Below are 8579 nucleotides of genomic sequence, written 5' to 3'. Positions count from 1 at the left end.
GGTTGGCTTGGGATTTGGTGAGATTTCCTTTACATGTGGTGGGTGGCACAGGTACTTGTGGACATGATTATGATATTTCTAATTCAAATGTTTCATTATAGACGAGTGAATTATTGTATTACAATCGCATGCTTAATTTGAAAAAAAATATCGTACCTCGGCCTTATAAATACTAAGGCCGAGGTACGATATTTTTTTTCAAATTAAGCATGCGATTGTAATACAATAATTTACTCGTCTATAATGAAACATTTGAATTAGAAATATCATAATCATGTCCACAAGTACCTGTGGTGGGTGGAAGGCTTGTTGACCTGGGCTTTGGTGAGATTTCTTTCTATATGTGTTGGGGTTTTGATGATCTTATCTTTATGTCTGGTGGGTTGGGTAAGAATGAATATCAGTATTTGGTTGGTGGGTTGTTAAATTTATTTTCGAGTGGTATAGTGGGGATGGTGGTTTGTGGGGTTGGGGAAGGGTATGTGGATGTGTGGGTGGCAGTATAAGATGGCTAATTTATAAGAGCACATTGGTTAATAGATCTGCATGTTGTAAAGAAATTCCTGGGGTGTTCATCACCGTACCAGTACTAGTATTTCAAAATACAATAATACCAACGAACTGACTTTCAAGATTAAATTTCTTCAACCTCATCAGAAATTCAGTAATGTTTTTGTTCAGACTTCTATACACAAAATCATCCTCTGGTAACCAATAGGTGAGGTGTCAGTACCCTAATAAAATGATATTTCTTTTTCTTCACATTGTTAATAAGCAGATATAAAAAAGGTTCCAAAAACTGGGCAAGCCAATATTGGCCAAAAAAATGTAACTTGCCAATTTTGATGAAAATAAGCAGGTCTCCGACAAAATAATCAACATAAAACTTCGTTGCTATTTGGACTGTACATGCATCTACCAAAAACTTTAAATATTGAAGGCAATATTAATTTGAAAACTGCAAAGACATTAAACAATCACCAATAAAACAAATCAGGAATGCAATTTTTATTTAAGGAAAATGTTCCTGATTAAATATTAAGCAAAGCAAAAAAAAAACAAACAAAAAATTCATGCACTGAGTTTGGCTTACTGACTTGAATGTGAAATTACATATAGTGGTTGGTGCATAAATGGCATTTATATCAAAAACATAGATTATGCAATCAATTAATGTCTACATAAATTGTTTCTTCATTGTGACTTGCTGGGTTTCAAAGGGCGAACTTTATTCTAACTTGCCGTTTTGCTGGTTTTTAGCTTGCCGTCGGCAGGTACATTCAAGCAATATGGCCGATATAGACCAAAAAATATTCATTTTTATTGTATATATTTATATATTGATCAATATATTTCAAAAGCATTGTTAACATCGAATGTTGGATTTCAAAATTAACATATTTTGCAATATATAAGACTAAAATAGCCTGACAGGTTCAAAGCAAGTTGGAATTCTCTAGTTTGCCGGTGTTTCCAAACTGGCAAGAATTTACGCCGATCGGCACGTGCCGAAATTGCGCATGCATATTCGGGACACAATCAAGTATTTTTTTCCGCCTTGCCACCGGCACTTCAGAATCAACTTCACCCAAAGTGTTTTATCAGAGTTACTTCCATTTGTTTAAATCTGTTGGATGGAATAGTTATGAGCTTGACAACAGGAGGAGAGGGCTGACAATGTCTATGACAAGAATCCAGTAGAACATTTTAATGAGAATCCAGCTAAAATCTGTTTTTTATGAAAATTAATTTCACATTCTGATTTAATATGAGTGATATGATAAACAGAATCTTAAACTAGTGTTTATAATTATGTCATTCGGAATTTATATCAAAATCGTTCAAAAGTTTCTATATATAACGTGAGATCCTCAATGTGCAGATACAGATTATACAAAGCTTACATCAATAATAAAATACATTTATAACAGTTTAATCGTGCAATTTGCAATATAGGCATTTTAAAAATTCATACACATTGTGCACTTTTATGAATAATGATGAAATGAGACAAACTGTTAAGGTGAGATATACCATTTTCTCTTACCCTGGACAGGGATATCCACCATTTTATCAGGGTGAGATTTTCTTATCCCACCCTAGGGAAAAGACAAGCTGCACATGCTCTTTGCACATTCTCAACAATTGCATTTCGTCATGTCAACAATACCATGACGTCACTGCAACAGTACGATGACGTCACATCGACAATTCAATCGTGTCACGTCAACATTTCCTTGCATTCATGTAACAGTAATATTAGATACATAAGAGGGTAAACAGGGTAAGAGAAAAATAATCATCCACCCCCACGGAAAGTGAGACAGGGGAATCTCAACCCTCAGGGGTAAGATAATTAAGCTGCCAAACACTCGGCAAGCCTCATGTTTGGCAACTTAAGAATCTTCCCCTCGTGTTGAGATTCCCCTGTCTCACCCCCAAGGGGGTGAAAGATTCTATAGTCTTAACTTTTTTATACACGAATATTTCTAATCTAAGGAGATGAAATGACATCTATTCCCGACTGATAATTATAATTGACATCAATCTGCATATTAATACTACAAAGAACCACAATGACTTAAGTAAACTCCCAATAAACTTGGTGTTTTTTCCCAGATCTGTTTGACAATCTTATTCTACATTACTACATTATTATATTTGTTTTGTTGCTAGCTAGGTAGACATCTAAAAATTTACTTAATGACTTTCAGCATGACAATAGAATATTGTTATAATTGACACTCATTTTGGACGGAATTTCTATTTCTAATATTGTGATCAAACTAAAACTTAATTTGATTAAGACACAGATCATCATTACACACACGTTATGACGAAATGTATACGTACCAGGGTATCTGTATTTTAATCGAAATTTAGGTATATCTCATTTACCATATAAATCACACTGTTTATACAAGGGACATATAATCTTTTATATGTCCTTGTTTATAATATATAATATTATGTACATTTCAAAAAAAATAATTATAAGTTATTAATTTACTGGGAATATAAAATTATTATGGCATTATATCACGATAATAAAATAATTTGAGCACTTCAACCCTCAACTTCATTACATATAGACTAGCTGTGCATGATTTGAGATTGCCCTGACTGCCTTGTTAAAATCTGGAACAAAATTCAGAGAAGAAACTGAAAATTATGTTTTCTACGTACACTAAATCCTATATTTTTTAAAAACATTTTGACCAATTCAAATTTTTCTATTTCTTATTTTGAATTTTAAGAAAACTTCCCATTTACAATCAAAATTATTGGGTTGTGCATATTCATAATTTTAAATTAAATGATTTTGCTTCAGGAACATGGTTTTTGTTTCTTGACATGAAAAATGAAAAAAAAAATGAATTTCTTTCAAAATGCTTGTACAGTATCTACCATAACTATGGTAATACCTTTGCATATTTGCTCAACTTCTTTGGATTCTAACATATAAATAAGTCTTTGGCTGTATTTAAATGGCAAGATATGGTTATACAATGTATCAAATTATGAAATTACGTACTTGCCCAATACATGTACATGTATATGAATATTAAAAAAATACTTACAAAGGTACGGTAGTTCTTATGAACCTTTAAACTAGATTATTGAACATTTGGCTAATTTTTCTATTTCTACACTATACTCACAAGACCAATTATTAATCAGTTATTTTGATACAATTTAGAATTTAAAGGTCTTCATTCATCAAATATAATTCATTAACATACTGATAAGCCTAAAGGCTGTAGACATATAAAATCTAAAAGCTGAAGTGAATTCCACAGCCTATATGATCCTCTCTACCTACAAATATTACAATCAAGCACCATGATTTATAAACTATAATGTATAAGGTGTTATCACATTCTCTATCAATATAAACAAACACAATTACGACGAATTGGGTCACCTAAATGTAGTACTTGTCGTAGGAATCAACATACAGAAATTGGGCCACCTTTATGTACAGTACTTGTCGTTGGAAACAACATACAGACAATCGGTCATCCACATGTACAGGATAAATGGAAGTTTGAAATTCTGCAATCATTATTCAGCGTAGTGAGGTGAAAGAGCTAAAATCATTAATGCAAACATATGTATATTTACTGTACTCTAAGTGAAGCTAATTATAACTACAGAACATAAAAAACAAATAAATTCTCTAATTCCCTGTGTATACCTTTAGGGCTACACAACTTCTTAATTATATAAGGATGGCTTTTGTGATGATAGCCCTAGTAATGGGGGTTATCTGGTGAGGGTAGCGCTTGTGATGTGGGCTATCGGGTGAGGGTAGTTCTTGTGATGTGGGTTATCTGGCGAGGGTTGCTCTGGTGATGTGGGCTATCTGGTAAGGGTAGTCCTTGTAATGTGGGCTATCTGGTGAGGGTAACCCTGGTGATGTGGTTTATCTGGTGAGGGTAACCCTGGTGATGTGGGTTATCTGGTGAGGGTAACCCTAGTGATGTGGGCTATCTGGTGAAGGTAGCCCTAGTGATGTGGGCTATCTGGTGAAGGTAGCCCTGGTGACGTGGGCTATCAGGTGAAGGTAGCCCTGGTGATGTGGGCTATCTGGTGAAGGTAGCCCTGGTGATGTGGGCTATCTGGTGAAGGTAGCCCTGGTGATGTGGGCTATCTGGTGAAGGTAGCCCTGGTGACGTGGGCTATCTGGTGAGGGTAGCCCTGGTGGTGTGGGCTATCTGGTGAAGGTAGCCCTGGTGAATTTGTTGTGTATACATTCAGACTAAATGTTTGTTTTTTGTTTCATTTGTTTTCACACAGACTGTGTGTCTGTTTTTCGTTTTTCACTATATTCTCAATTCTTTATTAATCTTGAGAATTACTATATGCATGTACACATTTTCATCTCTTAAATAAACATCTGCCAATTTCTGTGTTATGCCCTCTTGTAATCTGCCAGTACTGTTTATCTGGAAATATTTTCAAAAAATACTAAGAAATTCTATATATTATTTTCCATCACAGCTTTTCATCAGGTCAGGTAATACACAGGAAATTAGAGTAGTCAAAATACATGTACATTTTGTGAAAAATTTATAATATCATTACAATTTATGAAATATCATTTATGAAGTTAGATTTTGTGACATTTACTCGGCCAGAAATAAACTGAATCTAGGTATAAAAAAGAAAATTCTTCAGATAATAACATGTAATTACAATTGTCTGAGGGTGTTCTGCAGGTGAAAAGAATATAAAAAAAAATGTTTTTTAAATTTTATCTGACAAAATCACACACTGTAAAAACTTTTGTTTCAAGTTTGAGGACAAAATTTGTGAATGTAAAAGTAGATTTGCAAAGGGAATGAGAAGAAACCAAAATCCAACAGATGGGAATTTAAAAATATCTCAAAATTAAAGTATATATATACAGCCGACTGTATAATAACAATATATTACAAATTGTTATACGATCTTACTCAACTTGCATAGATTTTATCATTTTCCATTAAAGTTTTGAATTAATTACAATAAAAATGTAAAATATGATAATAATTCAAAGAGTTTGCATTTTATTGACAGGGGGGATAACTCTTCAATAACAAATTGGACTCGGTACTTGAGTGTTTTATTTAAAGTCTCTAATAATTAACTATTCAATTAAAATATTCAAACATAACTCGTCTTAATACCAATAATTCAGAGCTCACATTTAGACAGAAGCCAAGAAAATCGGTGGTACAGGTATCTGGTTTCATACATTTTTATCTAAAACTCTAGTTTGTTACAATAATTTTATTCCATACTTATTTTGAGTATTCTATCAGATAATTACCCTGTTGATCAGTAGTATTACGATACTCATTACATACCTTTTATATTCCCATTTTAGTTCTCAAGAGGTTTCTCAAAATACAAAATTCAGAAATTTCAGAAATCTTTCATAAATGAAAATTTCTTCTTTGTTTTGCTTTATCAAATTCATGTTACTGTGCAAACTCACGCACTTTCCTCGATATATTCAGAAATCAGACAGAAAATTCCTAAGATTTTACTTTTTTTTTTTTGGTGTGTACATTATATTTGTATAAAGCCTGTTTACTCAGTGGCTGGTACTGTAAACAATATATACTTTACTTATAAACAGGTGGAAAAAGTAAACATTGTTTTGTTGACGTCAATGAATATTTTGTCTTTAAAGTTTTATCAAGTCTTATCTTGGAGAAGATTCATATAGGCCTAGCCTGTTATCTGATCCTATTGAATACATATACAATGAAATTTGTTGAAATGAAAGTTTTATCTAGTCTACTGGCAAATTAACGTGATTCGTAGAAAATTAACCTTTTCCTATAAAATTCTATATAAAGTTCTGGTATCATTTTCAATAACAATTCATCGTTGTTTAAAGAATATTTAACAAAACCAATACCAAAAACTAAAAACGATCAAGATTTCCTTGAAAACGATTGTCAGAGATTTGAGGGCATGATAAATGCTTTTAAACCATTTTTTTTTCTTTTACCCCACATAATACAAAAGTAAGTAAATTCAATTTGGAAAGCACAAAAACTAAACACAGATAACCACAAGCAACTGGAAATAATGACTTAATGGTCATTTGCATTGTACATGTACAACGCGATGACAATATGTCTCAAGCATCCATCAAGGGGAATAACTCTAACCAGGCCAGTGGTAAGCAAAGCAATACAATATATCAATGTATCAATATGTAATATAAGTTTTTGTCAAAACTATCAACAATGCGATATTATGAACATTTTTCATATTTACAATATATATGCCACAATTAATATATACAAGCATTATAACATGTATATGCAGTTTTATAATATGCCAGGCTTTATATAACAAGCGTAATAATTTTTGTTCATTTTTTCAATATGCCACTTTATATAACAAGCGTAATAATTTTTGTTCATTTTTTCAATATGCCACGCTTTATATAACAAGCGTAATAACTTTTGTTCATTTTTTCAATATGCCACGCTTTAAATAACAAGCGTAATAACATTAACATTTGTTCTTTTTATGATATTTCACACTTTATAACAAGTTTAATAACATTTGTTCAGATAAACAGTTTAACAATTTTTCAGTTTTACAACATGTAAATCATACATCCCAGCTAATCATCATGTATACCTCTAACAATCAAGAATATTTAAATGTTCGTAACATTTCTTCTGAACTCGGGTACATTAACATCACAATAACAAACCCACTATAACGGTTTATTTTACACGTCAAGTTTCAACAAATACTGGTAACATTCAACTTTCTGTGTTGTGTTTTTAATTTACACTGTTATCGTTTGTTACCTAAAAATATTTTCCAAAAATTATGAAATGATTTAATACTTGAAAAAGAAAAGAATTCACTCACCATTACAGAAATGTCAATATCCTTCCTGAATCCTATTTTAACATTATATTAAGATTATATCATAAACTACATGTACAAAATTTCACATTAAAAAATACTTTCCTGTAACAGGAGAAAAGAAAAAGAAAAAAGAATTTCATTTATATCGCAAAATCAAAATAATTCTGAGTAGTCCATTTCCAAAGTAACTACCAGGAAAATTTTATATTGCTTTAAAAACAACTTTCTTAGAATGCATCTTCCATCTTGTCAAGACTTAAGTTTTGATGACAATTTGTCAGTGTTCGATTAATTTCATAATCCTCAGCACTAAAGCGTTGAGTCATCCGGGGAAAACATATATAAATACATAATCCTCACTCAACAGGTTATCAATAACCCCGTAAGACAAATTATCCATCAACTAATTTTCAATCCTAAAGAATGATTGTTTTGATATGAACTGTATCCTATAAGTTGTTGGATTTTCTAGGCATTGCTCTGTGAGAATAACACTATATTATTTGGCTTTTTTTTCTTATTATTTGTAAATTTTTGTACAGTGAAACCTGACTTTACTGACCACTGACTTTAATGACATCCTGTAACATCCAGCCATATCCACCAAAACGGTGACATGCCCCACTGTTATTGTGGCCACTGTCTTTACAGACACACTGTCATATCTGACGCATTGTCCCTTATGGATCAGTTTTCTTTCTTTCTTTGTTTAACGTCCTATTAACAGCCAGCGTCATTTAAAGACGTGCCTGGTTTTGGAGGTGGAGAAAAGCCGGGGTACCGGCCGGAGAAAAACCACAGACCTTTGGTCAGTACCAGGTAACTGCCCCACGTGGGTTTCAAACCCGCAACCCAGAGGTTCCAACGGAGGGCTAGTGAAAAAGTGTCGGGACACCCTAACCACTCAGCCACTACGGCCTCTTTATGGGTCAGTAAAGTCAGGTTTCACTGTATTCCTCAAACAGTTCATGGAAAATATCTTCAAACTGAAATTTGGCTTCTACTTCTGAATAAGTACTGGTAAAAATTTCCCTTAAAACTTGTACAAGAATATAAGGATAAGCATATATATATATGTTTATCCTCAAATTAGCCCCTAGTGTTAAGCATAAGCAAAAAAGCATGGAAAGGGCTAATTTTGTAAATTGAAGATTCTGCAAGATGAAACAAATAAATAAACTAATTTACAG

Source organism: Pecten maximus, chromosome 18 (assembly GCF_902652985.1).
Source record: "Pecten maximus chromosome 18, xPecMax1.1, whole genome shotgun sequence".
Classification (NCBI taxonomy): Eukaryota; Metazoa; Mollusca; class Bivalvia; order Pectinida; family Pectinidae; genus Pecten; species Pecten maximus.
This window is presented reverse-complemented; position numbering follows the sequence as displayed.